Source organism: Malaclemys terrapin, chromosome 1 (assembly GCF_027887155.1).
Source record: "Malaclemys terrapin pileata isolate rMalTer1 chromosome 1, rMalTer1.hap1, whole genome shotgun sequence".
Classification (NCBI taxonomy): Eukaryota; Metazoa; Chordata; order Testudines; family Emydidae; genus Malaclemys; species Malaclemys terrapin.
The window spans coordinates 325140435-325157093 of NC_071505.1; the positions used below are offsets into that span (position 1 = coordinate 325140435).

General features: G+C 46.9%; 1 pseudogene; it reads left to right on the plus strand.

Moving 5' to 3' along the window:
* The first annotated feature begins 7931 nt into the window (after positions 1-7931).
* On the plus strand, positions 7932-8439 carry LOC128838315 (39S ribosomal protein L49, mitochondrial-like; annotated as a pseudogene).
* Positions 8440-16659: the final 8220 nt, after the last annotated feature.

Here is a 16659-nt window from a genome sequence, read left to right on the forward strand (position 1 = left end):
CGCTCGAGTTGGGGAATAGGACTGCCCCCAGCTCTCACCAGCAGCGGGAAGCGGAGTGCTGCGGCTGGGAGCTGGTGGAGTAGAGCGGGCAGGGGCCAGGTGCTCCACTTCCTGCCACTGCCGGTGAGTGTGTGTGGGGGGAAATCCCTCGTCTGGGGCCGAGGTGAGGGAAGCGGAGCAGGCTGCTCCCGGCCCCCCACTAATCGCCTGGGCCACTCTGGGCCTCTAAGGTCCCCAAAAGTGGCCCCCCACAGCTCCTGCCTCCCAGACGCCGTGGGGGGGCTGCGTAAGGCACCCAAATGGCTAGGGACAGTCCTGCATATCATGGCTACACCTACCCTTTTGGGAGATCACCTCTCTTCCTGTTCCATCCTGCCACAACTAGTCAGAGGTGATACCTAAACTGGAGCCCCCTTAATTTGCAGAGTATTTTTTGTGAAGGGCTCTAGACTTTTAAATTCATTTTTCTCCATCATCATCCAAAATAGCCAAATCTGTTGACATTCAAGGCTCATCTCTTTTTCCTAGCCTTTTTGGGAGCGAGGGGTGAGCTGAGATCTGGGACAGGTGCACTGGGTGTAAGCAACTGGTATGATGTTTTTCTTTTCTTCCTAGTTTCCAGCATCAGAACATAAGAACGGCCATACTGGGTCAGACCAAAGGTCCACACTAATGGGACAATGAAAAAAAAAAGTCAGCCAATTCTGCTGCTGGTGTACAAGCAAAATAAAATGTTTTCCAAGTAGAGGAAGTTAATATTTATGTGTATTCATGTACCTAAATTACATTATAATTTATGCAATGAATTGCATGTACAGTTGCCTTTATTTAGAAGCTTAACTACTTAATTGCACCAAAAAATATTGGAGGTTGGATTGAGATTTGGCTAAAAATCAGAGCACTCAGGATCTTTGATTTCAGATTGTTTAGCAGCATTTTCTAATAACTTTCAGGAACACAGGTTGTCAGTGAACAGGGTTTTTTGTTTGCTTCGTGTTTGACCTGGGTGGTGTGCATTGGAACAAATAACCGTGTTTAGATGACCTTGAGCTTGAGACTTGGACGAGGGCCACCTGTCTGTGACTGAATGTGGAAAAAACTGAGATTTAATGTGTGGTTTTTGAGAAGTAGCCAGAAGTGGTGGTGACGTCGAACCTGACTGAGGGAAGGCATCTACTGTTTGTAACAAAAGTGCATAGCATAGGGGCTGCTTGTAGAGGCCCAGGGAGCAGCTGTGGCTAAGAGTGTTTTTTTCCATCTGTGTCTAGTAGGAAATGGTTATCCTTTCCTTTCCTATATGAACCTTTCCACAATTATCTATGCTTTCTCACAGTGAGATTGGAATACTGTAATGCACATTTAAAATTTTTATTAAGATGATGTTAAAAAATAGTGAACAGAGTTTGAGCATAGAAGTTTCTGATTATCAGGGAATAATATACAGATTATCGAGGGTGCAAAGTTTGGTTTAAGATAAGGTGGCATGAGGAATACATAATCTGCAATATCCTCAATTGGGGGTAAAAGGTTGATGGATCAAAGTACAGTCATTGAGATATGAGGGTATGAAGTTCATAAAGTGGCTATGTTCGGGTGTGGATTATAATGAGTGGATATGATGATGAGGATGGATTGACCCTCATTTGGTGAGATTTAATGTTAAGGGAGTTTATGGTTCCAGTTCATATGATCCAACGGAGGAGGTCACTTGGTCCCTTTCTCGTAGTGGGAGAACGATGTCACTCTGGCTCACGCCTCCTGGTACTGTCGGAGGCCGGTGATGTGCTCAATGTAGATGTCCCTATACCATTAGACATACTGTAATGCACTCTACATACTCACAATGACACCTTAGATTAGAAACTGAAGCTAGTGCAGAATGTGATGACCTGCACAAAAAGCTAAGTTTCAGGCTGAGCGTGTGTTACACCACAGTTCTAGTGGTCCCAGCCAAAGCTCTAACATCTACACTGCAATTTTATAGTGCCGCAGCCTATGCACCACAAGCCTGAGTCACTGACACAGGCCTACTGTGGGAGCTTTATTGCAGTGCAGACGGAGTCTGAGAGTCTGCCTCTCTCCTTGTGTGATACAGCCCCAGTTACAATCCATGGAAGTACTTGAACTAGAGCCCCTCAATATAAAAGGGAGGGGATTGCTAGCAAAGTATTCTCTTTGATTTGCCAGATGTGTTACGCTTCAGGACATTTTTTTCCTCAGGCATTTGATAGCTGGGTTGAGGGTTTGAGAGGTCTGTTGCTTTCTGTGTAGTTAGGGTGACCAGACAGCAAATGTGAAAAATCATGACGGGGGTGGGGGGTAATAGGAGCTTATATAAGAAAAAGACCCAAAAAGCAGGACTGTCCCTATAAAATCGGGACATCTGGTCATCCTATGTGTAGTTCATGTTATCTTCTGGCATGTATTTATTTTAGGTTAGAAAGAGCAATTATCTGCTTTGTTTAATTTAAATTAAGATGGTTAAAAGTAATGTTTTTTTCCTGCAGTAGTAAAGTTTCAAAGCTGTATTAAGTCAATGTTCAGTTGTAAACTTTCAAAAGAACAACCATAATGTTTTGTTCCGAGTTACAAACAACCTCCATTCCTGAGGTGTTCGTAACTGAAGTTCACCTGTAGCTCAAAAACTTATTTTTATAGGATTAAAGCCTTCTTAAAGGGTCCTTGTTGGATAAGATTTGAGAGACATTGCACCCAAAATAAGGGATTTCCCTTAAAATACAGAATAAGTGGTCTTATTAGTTCTTGCCCATAGTACCAGGTTCTTGATGCAGTAGTTTGCTGTCATAGAGCCCACAGGCGCCATTTTCCAATGTGCATGGGGGTGCTCGATCCCCAGCTCTGCCCCGTGCCCCACCCCCACTCCACCCCTTCCTCCAAAGCCCCATCCCTGCCCTGCCTCTTCCTGCCCCCACACCACCTCTTCCCACCCCCGCTCCCACCTCTTCCCGCCCCGTTCCATCCCCTCCCTCGAGCGTCACGCCCTCGCTCCTCCCCAGCGCCTCCTGCATGCCGCGAAACAGCTGACCATGGCTAGTGGGAGGCGCAGGGAGGGAGGAGGAGGTGCTGATCGGCAGAGCCCACCGGTGGGCAGGAGGCAGGAGATGAAGATGATAGGGGGGCTGCCGGTGGATGCTCAGCACCCACCATTTTTTTCCCCCAGGGATGCTCCAGCCCAAGAGCACCCAAGGAGTCAGCACCTATGGTAGGGGCCACTGCAAGGTGAAATCTACGCAGAGAAGATTTTGTGAGGTTCTGCATGAAGCACACAAAGGAATACATATGGAGCCATAATATTATTGCTTGCAGTTTCCTGCACTGTGTATTCTGTAATCTCCATGTCTGCAAAGATCAAAGCAATTACATTGTACTTTATCACAGTGTAAAGTACATAAATCTGAGTGTAAATATCTCCTACGCAAAGGCTGTATGTGAAAAAGAACAGTATGACCTTATTTCAGTGTTCCCTTTCAAACCAAACACGTCAGCTGGTTCCCTGTACTTAGTACTGTACCAGTTCTTTAAAAAAATCTGAATGAACTGGATCATTCATGATCACGACTGTACTGTGGCTGGATTAGACAAATACAGTACCATCTATGATTATGATATGGAGAAATTGGCTGGGAATTTTCCCCATGTTTTTTGGGGAGTCAGAAATGAATAGATACTTTTAACTCAACCAAATCAAGCTTAATTCTAGAATGTTGGCAGCAAGGAAAAAGCTCCTGACCCCAGCGAAGAGGCTTAGTTAAAGCATCACAGCACAGAGAATTCTCTCGGAGACAAAACCCAGGGGATTATAAACACAAAAGCTGTACTGTCACATGCTTATCTGAAGGATAAGTGAGAGCTCCAGCAAGTACTTCAGATTAATAGAGTTGTCACACAGTTTATCCAGGCATAAGTCACAAGAGTCAGTTTTAAAGGAGCACTCCTTTCCTCTTCTTTTATTTGAATGTACTACTGTGGTCCCTTCTCAATGCTTCTGTAGAGTTTGTTATCTACAGTTCTCAGAATACTTTATGGACATTAAACTAGGATTGTCAATTAATTGCAGTTAATTTACACAATTAACTCAAAACAATCGTGATTAAAAAATTAATCGCAGTTTTAGCCACACTGTTAAATAGAATACCAATTGAAATTAAATATTTTGGATGTTTTTCTACCTTTTCAAATATAGTGATGTAAATTACAATACAGAATACAAAGTGTACAGTGCTCACTTTATATTACAAATATTTGCACTGTAAAAATGATAAACAAAAATAGTTTTTTTCAATTCACCTCATACAAGTACCATAGTGCAATCTCTTTATCGTGAAAGTACAATTTACAAATGTAGATTTTTTTTTCTTACATAACTGCACTCAAAAACAAAACAATGTAAAACTTTGGAGCCTAAAAGTCCACTCAGTCCTACCTCTTGTTCAGCCAATCACTAAGGCAAACAAGTTTGTTTACATTTATGGGAGATAATGCTGCTCGCTTCTTATTTACAATGTCACCAGAAAGTGAAAACAAGCATTTGCATGACACTTTAGTAGCAGACACTGCAAACTATTTACATGCCAGATACAGTATACATTCATATGCCCCTTCATGCTTCAGACACCATTCCAGAGGACTTGTATTAGATGAATTGAAAAATACTTTGTTTTTTTACAGTGCAAATATTTGTAATAAAAATAGATATAAAGTGAGCAGTGTACACTTTGTATTCTGTGTTGTAATTGAAAACAATATATTTGAAAATGTAGAAAACATCCAAAAATATTTAAAGATATTCTATTATTGTTTAACAGTGCCGTTAATCGTACAATTAATGGTGATGATTTTTTTTTAATTGCTTGACAGCCCTACATTAAATCATTATTTCTCACAGCACCTCTAGGAAGTAGATTAATATTATTGGGCTTATTTCTCCTTTTACAAACTGAGGGCTCAGTTGTGGCTTTGCCATGAGCCCTGCATTAGTGGCAATAAATCATTGCACTGCCCCGGGAGCAGCCCAAGAGGGAGACTCTGATTCAGGAAGTCAATCTCCCTCCCAGTCCCCATGCTGCTCCAGAGAAGGGATATGCAGCACTAGGCCTATACCTGGTGCAGCATAGAGGTAGCAGCGGAGCTGCACTGCCAGGTGCAATGGAGAAAGGTGGGGGGTGGGGCACAGTGCTCCCCTGCTCAGGGAAGGGATGTAATGGCTCTGTGGAGTCTGTGTCCCCTCCCATGCTGCTACACATGATGTGGGTAGTATACCCACCCCTGCTCTGCCACATAGCTTGGGCCATGATTAGGCCTGGAGAAACTAAGGGAAAGAAAGATTTAGCACCTTACTCAAGGTCACACAGCAGAACAGTGGTAATCCCCAGTCCCCTGCTCTAATTGCTACACCACACCTTTATTAATAGAATCATATAAATGTAGGGGTAGAAGGGACCTCGAGAGGTCATCTAGTCCATCCCCCCCATGCCAAGGCAGGACCAAGTAAACCTAGATCATCCCTAACAGATATTTGTGTATCCTGTTCTTAAAAACTTCCAACGATGGGGATTCCACAGCCTTCCTTGGTAACCTATTCCAGTGCTTAAGTATCCTTATAGTTAGAAAGCTTTTCCTAATATCTAACTTAAATCTCTCTTGCTGTGATTAAATAGTAACTATGATTATGATGATATGGAGACATGGGAAACAATTGATTACCATCCTTTTTATAATAGCCCTTAACATATTTGAAGACTGTTGTCAGGTTCCCTCTCAGTCTTATTTTCTCAAGACTAAATATGCCCAGTTTTTTTAACCTTTTGTCATAGGTCAGGTCTACTAAACCTTTTATCATTTTTATTGCACTCTACAATTTGTCCATCTCTTTCCTAAGTGTGGCATTCAAAACTCAGCAGTGCCGAGTAGTGCAGAACAATTATTTCCAGTGTCTTACATATGACAGTCCTGTTAATTCACCCCTTTTATATTTGGCTTTTTCACAACTGAATCACATTTTGGCTCAGATTGAATTAGTGATTCACTATAACCCCCAGATCCTTTTCTGCAGTATTACTGCCTAGCCAGTTATTCACCATTTTTATTTATGCATTTGCTTGTTCCTTTCTAAGTGTTGTACTCTGCACTTGGCCTGAAATCAATAAGATGAAATTCAATAAAGACAATTCTCCAGTTTATCAAGATCATTTTTAATGCTAATTCTGTCCTTCTGTCATCTGACTATCCTGCCTTTAATTTAGAGAATGACCCATATATAGAACAGGGGGAACTGACTAAGTCCCCAATCTTGCAATAAGCTCCATGCAGATGTGCAGAGTTCTGCTTGCATAGAACTCATTGCAGGATCAGGATCCAACCCATTGACTACATGGGGGAAACAGTAACTGACTATACAAAAACTGGTGCTCTAAAATACACAAAGTGAACAAACTGAAAAATAGAGCAAAATCATTATTTTCTCTAATCTCTTCCAGTTCTAATCACCTCAGATGTCATTGAGGTGACAAAATTATTTCAGACAAAAGTGTGACTTTTAAGTTGATTGTACCCCTTCAAACCCTCTTGCAATTGGCTCAGTCCTGTAGCATAATTGGGTCTTGCTCTGTATTGTGGGGGAAGCACATCCTGTCCCCTTTTGGGGCAGGGTGAGGGTTGTTATATCCCTGCAGCTAAGTCTGTGCAATCACTCTTTTTCTCAGGGTACTGTGGCCTAGGGGCAAAAGTCAATATGGCTGCCCTCTCTCAGGGCTGCATGGCCCAACAGCCAGGGTGAAATATGGCTTCCCTCTCCCTCAGGGCAGTGTGGCCCACTGGTCAGAGTCAATATGGCTGCCCTCTCCCTCAGGGCAGTGTGGCCCACTGGCCAGAGTCAATATGGCTGTCTTCTCCCTCAGAGCTGTGCAGCCTAGTGGCCAGTCAGGGGAGTGGAGTGGACCACCTCTTGTGGAGAGGTGGCTGGGGTAGGGGGATCCAGGCCCTCCCTTCTCCACTGGGTCCCAGCCCAGGGCCCTATCAATGGCAAGTGTGCTCGCCACTGAGTCAGCGGGTATCCGACCAAAACACACTGATGTCACCCAGCACAATGACTAGTCTCCCTGGGCTACTTCTTACCCTGTCCCTGGTGTGTGGTCCAGGTGTCTCCGGGGTCTCTGGGCTCCTCGGCCTGTGCAGCTCACGGCAGCTCCGACACTCCTTAGGCATCCGCCTGGGTCTCAGCGCCTCTGGCTTCCCCTGCCTGGGGCCTCAGCAGTTCCTTGTCTGGAGTCTGCAATGTGCATCCTTCCTCCTCAGCCTGAATGAGCTGGGCTGCTTCCTTTTATACCTGGTCTCCAGCCAGAGCATGCCCAGAAAGGCCAACGGGGTGTGGCCTCCTCAGCCCAAAGGGTGAACACCTGCTGTATCAGTGTGGGGCAAGTGCACCCCATCACAGTCTGTGACTGAGGCTCAGGGCCAGCCTTAGGGGTGGCTGATCAGAGCAGTTGCCCTGACTGTCAACTTCCAGGGGCACCAGATCAACATTTGGGGGGTAGGGGAGCAGGAGTGCCAAATTGTTTTGTTTGCTCAGCTGCTTGGGGAGCACCAAAAACATTTTCTGTCCCTGGCAGCAAAACACATAGGGCTGGCCCTTCTTGGGCTCTTAGGTGAATTAATACTATAACTAATACATACCTTAAGTATACTTTTAAAAGCAGAGAATGAAATGGCCAGAATCTGCTAAGAGGATTTGAAGTTCTATGATTATATTGATCAGGAAAGATCCCCTCTTTTTTTCCTGACTAGGACTTTGGAACAGCTCAAATAAATACCCTATCAGATCTTCACCCCGTGTTTTAACAAAGACCTTATGCAGGCTGAGCTAGGACATCCAACAATTTTAGTTAAGTTTCCTATAGTCGCCCCAGCTGGACATGGCGGTGGCCATGGCCCTAGCAGAGCTGAAGAGGCGGCCAGGTGGTGTGTGGGGCACGGGGGCTCAGTGGCTGCTACAGAGCCAGTCCTGGGACAAACCTGAGACCTGCAACCCTCATTATCCCTGGACTGTGGAATCCACTGAAGAATACTTGGAGAGATTCATTCCACCCACCAGAAATCCTGCTTCCCCCAAACATGACCAGCACCCCACCCCGTCTGGTTGGAGAGCGCCATCAGATACTCCACCTGCCCTTCCTTACTTTGTGAGATGTCCCCACATGCACAACGTTCCAGTCTATAAGGACATTACCAGTGGCAAGAGGAGGATGACGCTCATCAGGAAAATTGAAGGAGATATCTGGGCCCTGGAGGAGGAAGTTCTTCACTCAGCTTGCTAGGAAACCACCACTACCTATTCAAATCAACGAAGTCACTGGCAGCATCCGTATCAGGGGCTATTTTGACAATGAATTGAAAGAGTGGTTGTTGAACAAGGGGTTTTAAATAAACCAACTATCCCGTTTTCTTTGTGCTGATTCATAGCTATTCTAGACCCAGATGAACCAGTCTTACTTTTTATGTAACAGCAGCAAGGAACCACGGGGGCACAACAAGGTTCCAGGAACATCCATATTACACCCCATCCAAAGAAGGAGGAAGTGTCCATGTAGTGGGTTTTTTTTTGCCAAGAGAGGGAACTGTACTATGACACCCATGTGAAAGTGAACAAAACTCCATCCTCTGCTGCGCTGAGGGACAAGGTCTGATTCAATGCATGTTTATTTACACCACGTGAAATGTGCAGGAAAAGTTTACAAAATGACCCTTCCCTGGATGACTGTTGCAATAAAGTTAATTTAAAAAAAGCTATACCAAAGCTGGGTACATTCATTAAATCCACTAGATCTTTCCCTTCATTCTGAGTCTCTGTTAAATGTTCCAAATAGGACATATCTGGATTTGTTTTCTTTTTTTAGGGTGGATTACTATTTGTGAAGCCGGACAAATTGACAGCCTTGGAAACTAAAGTTCTCTGTATCCCCACAGAACAGATATAGCACAGACTGCAAGTTTCACCAAACTGTTTCACCCATCCGGTAACACCAGGGTGGGAAGGCTAGGACAGATGACAACACATCATCATCATCATCATGTTCCTATTACGCCTCTGACGTTTAGGGCAGCAACGAAGCTTCTCCACTCCAGTCTGTTTCTGGCAAGTCTTTCAAAATCACTATGTTGTTTTCAGGCGGCCTTATTTTCATTTGCCTTCAGGTGTCCATTGTGATCAACAATGCATGTAAAGTTGAAATAGAAGCTTTTGATGACATTGATTATATGGAAAGGAATTCCATATGTCTGCAGAATGTGCCATAGGCTGGTCCTGTGAATGCTATCAAAAGCCTTCTCAAAATCTATGAAATTTATGTAGAGTTGCCGTTGCCATTCTAAATACTGTTCTATTATGTTTCATAGAGTGAAGATCTGGTCTGTGCATCCACGACCTTTTCGAAAACCAGCTTGCTCTTTTCTAAGAACATTATCAACTTTCTCTGATATACACTGGACTATGATTTTACACAATACTTTGCTTGGCACAGATAAAAGTGTGATACCATGCCAGTTATTACAATCATTGAGAGTTTCTTTCTTTGGTATCTTCTCTATAACCCCATTGGTCCACACATCTGGCACTTTTTCCCTTTCCCAGACTGATGTAAATGGAGGGGCCAGGATAGATGCTGCTAATTTAGGATTTACCTTGAGCAATTCTACATTCAAGTTATCCTTGCCAGGAACTTTCCCATTTTTTAAGGATTTGATGGCTTGAATTATCTCTTCCTTAGTTGGGGTGGGGGTGTTGATATCAAGGAGTTCTTCTGCCTCCTAGATGTTTGCTTCCTCTTTAGGTGGCTCCCTGTTCAGCAATTCTTTGAAATGCTCTGTCCAGCGCATTTCTTGTTCTTTTTCGGTTGTTAGCAGACGTCCTTGTTTGTTTCTGATGAGAGTGTTTGTTGGTGTCTGCCGTTTGCCACTGATAAGCTGCATCATTTTGTTGATGGTTCCTTGTTCACCACGAGCAGCTGCATCCTCTGCTTGTGTTGCCAGGTTATCAATATAATCAGGGCCGGCTTTAGCAAGAGCGGGGCCTGATTCCTGGGGGCGGGGCTTGCTGCAAGCCCCGCCCCCAGGACCCGAGCCGCGCCGCGGGGGGGGGACAGGGACGAGCCGCGCCGCGGGGGGGGGACAGGGACGAGCCGCGCCGCGGGAGGGGGGACGGGGACGACCCGAGCCGCGCCGCGGGAGGGGGGACGGGACGGGGACGACCAGAGCCGCGGGGGGGGGGGGTGAGCTGCGCTGCGCCGCGCCGCGCTGCGGGGGGGCCGGGGAGAGCCGAGCCGCGCCGTGGGGGGGCCTGGGGGAGCCGAGCCGCGCCACCGGAGGGCCGGGGGGCGCCGAGCCGCGCCACGGGGGGGGCGGGGGGAGCCGAGCCGCGCCGCGGGGGGGGCCGGGGGGAGCCGAGGCGCGCCGCGCCGCGGGGGGGCCGGGGGGAGCCGAGCCGAGCCGCGGGGGGGTGCCGGGGGGACCCGAGCCGAGCCGCGGGGTGGCCGGGGGGACCCGAGCCGAGCCGAGCCGCGGGGGGGCCGGGGGGACCCGAGCCGTGCCGCGCCGTGCCGTGGGGGGGCCGGGGGGACCCGTGCCGCGGGGGGGCCAGGGGGACCCGCGCCGCGCTGCGGGGTGGACGGGGGGACCTGAGCCGCGCCGTGGGGGCTGCGCCGGGGGGGGGGGGGAATCCGAGCCGCGGGGACCGGGCCGGAGCCGGGCCAGAGCCGCTGGGGCCTGCGGAACGGGCCACGCCTCCCCGAAGCCCTTCTCCCGCCCCCACCCCAGCTTACCTCGTGCTGCCGGCCAGCCCGCCCCTGCTTAGTCTCAGACTTCCCGCGAATCTCTGATTCGCGGGAAGCAGGGGAGGGGGCGGGGCGTGCAGGGGAGGGGAGGAGGGGGAAGTGAGCTGGGGGCGGGGCGGACAGCTGCAGCGCGGGGCCCTCTTGGCGCGGGGCCCAATTCAGCCGAATCGGCTGAATCGGCCTAAAGCCGGCCCTGAATATAATGCCATTTGTCTGCTCTCACAAGGCATTTGACCTCCCAGTGTGCCTTGCTATGCTACTTGTGCCTTGCTATGCTATTACTATGCTATGGTATTTGTCCTTTAGCTTCTGGGATTGTGTCTAAAACCTTTTTCTTCAGGGCTCATCTGGTTTCTATGGCGTTCCAAGTGCTGGGTGTAATTCACTCCTTCCTTCTCTTCTGCCTGTAGCCTAGACAGGCTTCACTGCTCTGTTTATAAATTGCTGTTACTTTGTCCCTCTTCTTATCTCATCTAGGGTTACCATATTTTGTGCCTCCAAATGGAGGACACTCCAGGGGACCCCGGCCCCGCCCCCAGCCCCGCCCATGCCCCCGCCCCAACTCCGCCCCCTCCCCAAAGTCTCCGCCCCCTCCCTTGCTTCCCGCGAACATTTAATTTGCGGGAAGCCTGAAGCAGGTAAAGGGGGGGGGGGAGGAGGTGCGGCCCCGGACCGGCCCCCCGGCTCAGCGCACCCCGCGGCTCCGCGGCCCGGCGCACCCCCAGGCCCCGCGACCCCGGCCCGGCTCCCGGACCGGCCCCCCGGCTCAGCGCACCCCGCGGCTCCCGGCTCGGCGCACCCCCCCGGCCCGGCGCACCCCCCAGCGGCCCGGCTCCGCGGCCCGGCGCGACCCTGGACCGGCTCCGCGGCCCGGCGCACCCCCGCGGCCCGACCCGGCGCACCCCCCAGCGGCCCGGCTCCGCGGCCCGGCGCGACCCCGGACCAGCTCCGCAGCCCGGCGCACCCCCCGGCGGCCCGGCCCCCGGCACCGCGCCCCCTGCTCCCCGCCCGGCCCCGCGACCCCGGCCCGGCCCCGCACCAGCCCGGCCAAAGAGGCCCCGGCCGAGCCCTCCCTCCCTCCTGATTTTCCCGGACATGCCCGGCTTTTGGGGATTTCCCCCCGGACGGGGATTTGAGCCCCCAAAAGCGGGACATGTCCGGGAAAATCCGGACGTATGGTAACCCTAATCTCATCTGCATTCCCCTCCTCTTCATCCAGGTCTGCAAGTTCGTGAAACCTTTTCTTTAACTGCAGAACGAAGGCTTTCTGTATTTCAAGGGACTTTAGCTTTATACACTGTGGTTTATAATGAACACTCCAAGCCTTAGCTATATTTTGAACAACATGAAAAATAGGATGGATCCTGGAAGGACAAGGCAGGTCAGATCCACTAGTGATAACATCCATCAGCACCATTTTTATGCTAATGACTTTAAGGCATTACCACCTCATGCCAGATTCAAATTCATGATTAGCAATCAAATGCTCTACACCCCATTACTAATCCTTGAGTCATCCAGTCCATGATTTGCAGAATTATTTTGTTATTTATATACAGCTAGGTATGTGTAGAAAACTAAACATGTGGAGGGGTTCAGTCATAAAAATAATGTTATGGATAGTGTACTGTACAGATGTATTTTACTGCTAAAACACTGGAACCATGCAAGATATTCCTTTAGCTCAAGAGGTGAAAACTGGTGCTTTAGGCGAACACAGTCCTGAGTTTTAACTCCACATATAACCATGTGGCCACAGTCATAGATTCATAGCATTTAAGGCCAGAAGGGACCACCAGGTTATTTAGCTCTGAGTGTCCCTAGCCTCAGTTTGCTAGAAGCTGAGAGGGGACAACAGGATGGATCACTCGATGATTGCCTGTTCTGTTCATTCCCTCTGAAGCACCTGGCATTGGCCACTATTAGAAGACAGGATACCGGCCTAGATGGACCATTGGTCTGACCCAGTATGGCCATTCTTATGTTAGTCTGACCTCCTGTATATCACAGGCCACACCATCATCTGTACTACAGATGATGAATCTGAAGTTCAGTGCAGCCACTGAATCACTACAATTGTTTTTAAAAGATCCCCCAATCAATTTTTATACATTCTGCAAAGCTTACTTCTCTTGCTTCTTATACAGATCTTTGTTAAAGGATTTAGTCTGCTACATATGTTCAACTTCTTAAGCGTCTCTGGAGATACTGAAATTATATTTAAATGTATTGCAACTGCACCATGGGGTGAATACAATAGTCATGAACACATAACTTGTGAATATATTTGCATCTGCTTATGCGCTGCACAGCTATAGGATATTGGCAGGTGCACTTGAATATAATATAGGAAACTCCCAGTACCTCCCATCTTAATAATACCTTTAATAAGCAGTTTAAACTTATCCCCTTCACCTTTAGTAGGTGGCTTTGTGAAGTTACTCAAGAACTGCTTCATTAGAATATATGAAATCTGTTCTTTTTTGTTGTTTATTTTATTTGGTTGTTGTTTTTTTTGTGTGGCAGCCTTACATCTGTTAGAACAGAATATGCAATAGCAAAGAAAGTGCATTTTCCTCCAGAACCACACACCAATGCAGTAATGAAGTATGTGACTGTCACCAGTAAAGATTCTCTCAGCACACCCTAAAACATTGAGCCAAATTTAGCCTTGATGTAAGTGGGCATTAGGCCACAGAAACTTACATACTTTAAAATGTCTTGCTTGTATTTTCTAGCTGTCGGACAGATATTTTTGTATGGATTGTATACATAGACGTGACATTTTCCAAAATGCCTAAGTGACCTAGGAGCACAAATCCTGTTGACTTTCAATGTGCTCTTAAATCACTTTGGGTGGGATATTCAGAAATGCCTAAGATAGGAGTCTGACTATATTCAGTATGGCAACCTATTCATAGAGGCGTGTATGTGTCTATGTTGACTGAGGTTTAAGTAGCACATGGCTTACAAATAGCCTGAGGGCCCAGATATACCCTTGGCAGCCTATAACTGCTTTGGGAGTTATGCAGTGGAGAAAAAGCAAACAAGGGATCCTTGCTGTGAGTAACTCACTTTCTCCTGGGTGGGATAACACTCTCTGCCTTCCTTCCTTCCTCAGCACAGATAGAATTAGAGAGCAGTGTAGAATCTGGTTGCCCAGGAAGGGATTAAGGTACAGGAAGGGACTATGGTATGTAGGATTTGCAGTATCAGAGGACAGGGAAAAATATGTAAAGACTACAGAAGATACACCTCCTATAAATGCCACTCGGTATTAATTTCAAAAAGTCCTACAGAGAATCCAAAAAGTAGCTGTACAAATAGTACATTGGGTCACCTTCCCTCATTGATTCTCCCTTGCTCCTTGTGAGATGCTCCCTCTTGTGTCATGAGCAGCATGATTAATTCAGAACATAACAGAGCTACTCTGGGATATGTTGCAAGATGACAACTACACTAAAATGACACTATCCAAATCTTGCCCAGTTTACACAAGTAGTCCCAGTGAAGTGAAAGATTACTCCATGAGTAAGGCAAACAGAACATAGTCTACAGTCATACAGTGGCACAATCTGATGCTGCCTTCAGAGGTAGTTACAACCTGAGGCATATCTTTGATAATCATTATTTCAATAAATCATTATGTTGATATAGCATATACTTTCTGTATTATAATCATTTCACTATTAGTTATTAGTTATTCATATTCTGGTAGCACCCCCACTGTGCTAGGCACTGTCTAAACACACAGGTAAAATCCTTCCCAGAAAAAGCTGAAAATCTAAGAATGGGTCTTATCCTTTGCACTCCAAAATCGTCGTTTTTTCTATGCAAGGGTCTCAACATACACTTTACAATCATGACTGAATTAAACCTCTCATCACAATACTGCTGTGGGATAAATACATTTCATTACCCACCCCACTATGTGCTTTAATCAGGAGACTATGCTTCCTCTTCTAAAGACATGCATAAAACTAAGATATTTATTTAAGAATTCATCAGTGCCTGCTGCTTATTCCTCACATCACATCATAATCTTTAATTTAAATATCATTCTAATAAATTGCTGCAAAGGTAATTAAAGTATCACAACAAATTAGAACAACTGCAATCAAGGAATCTTTGGGAAAAATATGTCAGAATCTAAGAAATGGTGTGTATCTAATTTTTGCCAGCATCCTGAATATTCTGGAGGAAGAAATAGCTTGGTGTATAATATTCCAAGAAAGAAAGGAGGAGCCAAATTCTCAGTTGTTGAAGTCAGTTATGTTGATTTACACCAGCTGAGGGGCTGTATCTGTATTTCAGGTAATTTTGGAGACTCAGGTGGAAAGAGACCTCTCAAAGGAGGGGTTGCTCTATGAGATCCTTAAAGCTACTCCTAGAACTAAGGAAAATGTCAATAAACATTTTAGGAAATTCTATTCCTAACCTCTCCACAGACTGATGGCAGAATCTGATAGATCCATTTGCAGACAATTGCCTGTGGCTCCATGATAAAGTTCAATAAGAACTTTAGACTAATTTCTAGCTGTCCACATTCTAAAATGGAGTAAGATGAGTATATTAACGGCCTGATTTTTAGAGCTGGACAGCAACCCCAGGTCCCATTCAAGCCTCTAGTAATTGGCTGAGCCTTAATCAGTGGGTGGGGTATTCACATAGGCCAGGGCTTTATAAAGCAGCACAGAAGCGACCAGGGGCTGCTAACAGGGAGTTTTGCAAGGGAGTGTGGGAGTGGGAAGGGAGCAGGGGTCCCTTTATTCCCCTTAAAACCTATAAACCAAACTACATTCAAAACCTCTTGCTTAAATAACTAGGAGACAATTAACTAGGAGACAATGCAGGAAGAAGCCCAGCTGCAGAGTGGGGGCTATCCAGTTTATTGCACTGAGTGCAGTATGTATCATTACCTGCCCTGTGGGCGGGTGGCGTATGTGTGTATTCTGTGCAAGGAGCTCCTGGCCCTCAAAGACCATGTACGGACTTTGGAGGCCAGGGTAACGGAACTGGAGGACCTAAGGGAGGCAGAGAGGTATATTGATGAGGCTTTCCGGGACACTGTGGAATTGTCCCACCTCCGGTCAGACAGCCCCTGTGCTGTTGAGGAGGATGAAAGGCCCAGGGAAGCAGAGCAGTCAATGGGAGCAGAGGGAAACCTTCCCATAGTTGGGATCCTCCTTCCAGATGGTGCTGGGGTTACCTCTTGCACTGAGGTTACCTCTCTGGGGGAGGGAACTCCAGTTGCTAGGAAAAGGCAGGTGTTAGTAATGGGAGATTCGATCATTAGAAACGTAGATAGCTGGGTTTGTGATGACCGGGAGAACCGCATGGTGACTTGCCTACCTGGTGCGAACGTTGCGGATCTCTTGAAGCATCTAGACAGACTTATGTGTAGTGCTGGGGAGGAGCCGGTGGTCATGGTACATGTAGGTACCAATGACATAGGGAAGGGTAGAAGAGATGTTTGTAACCTGTCCTTTAAATCGGCTTCTGTACCAAGTGACTGGAAGTTAGCTAATGTAACCCCAATATTTAAAAAGGGCTCTAGAGGTGATCCCAGTAATTACAGACCGGTAAGTCTAACGTCGGTACCAGGCAAATTAGTCGAAAAAATAGTTAAGAATAAAATTGTCAGACACATAGAAAAACGTAAACTGTTGAGCAATAGTCAACATGGTTTCTGTAAAGGGAAATCGTGTCTTACTAATCTATTAGAGTTCTTTGAAGGGGTCAACGAACATGTGGATAAGGGGGATCCAGTGGACATAGTGTACTTAGATTTCCAGAAAGCCTTTGACAAGGTCCC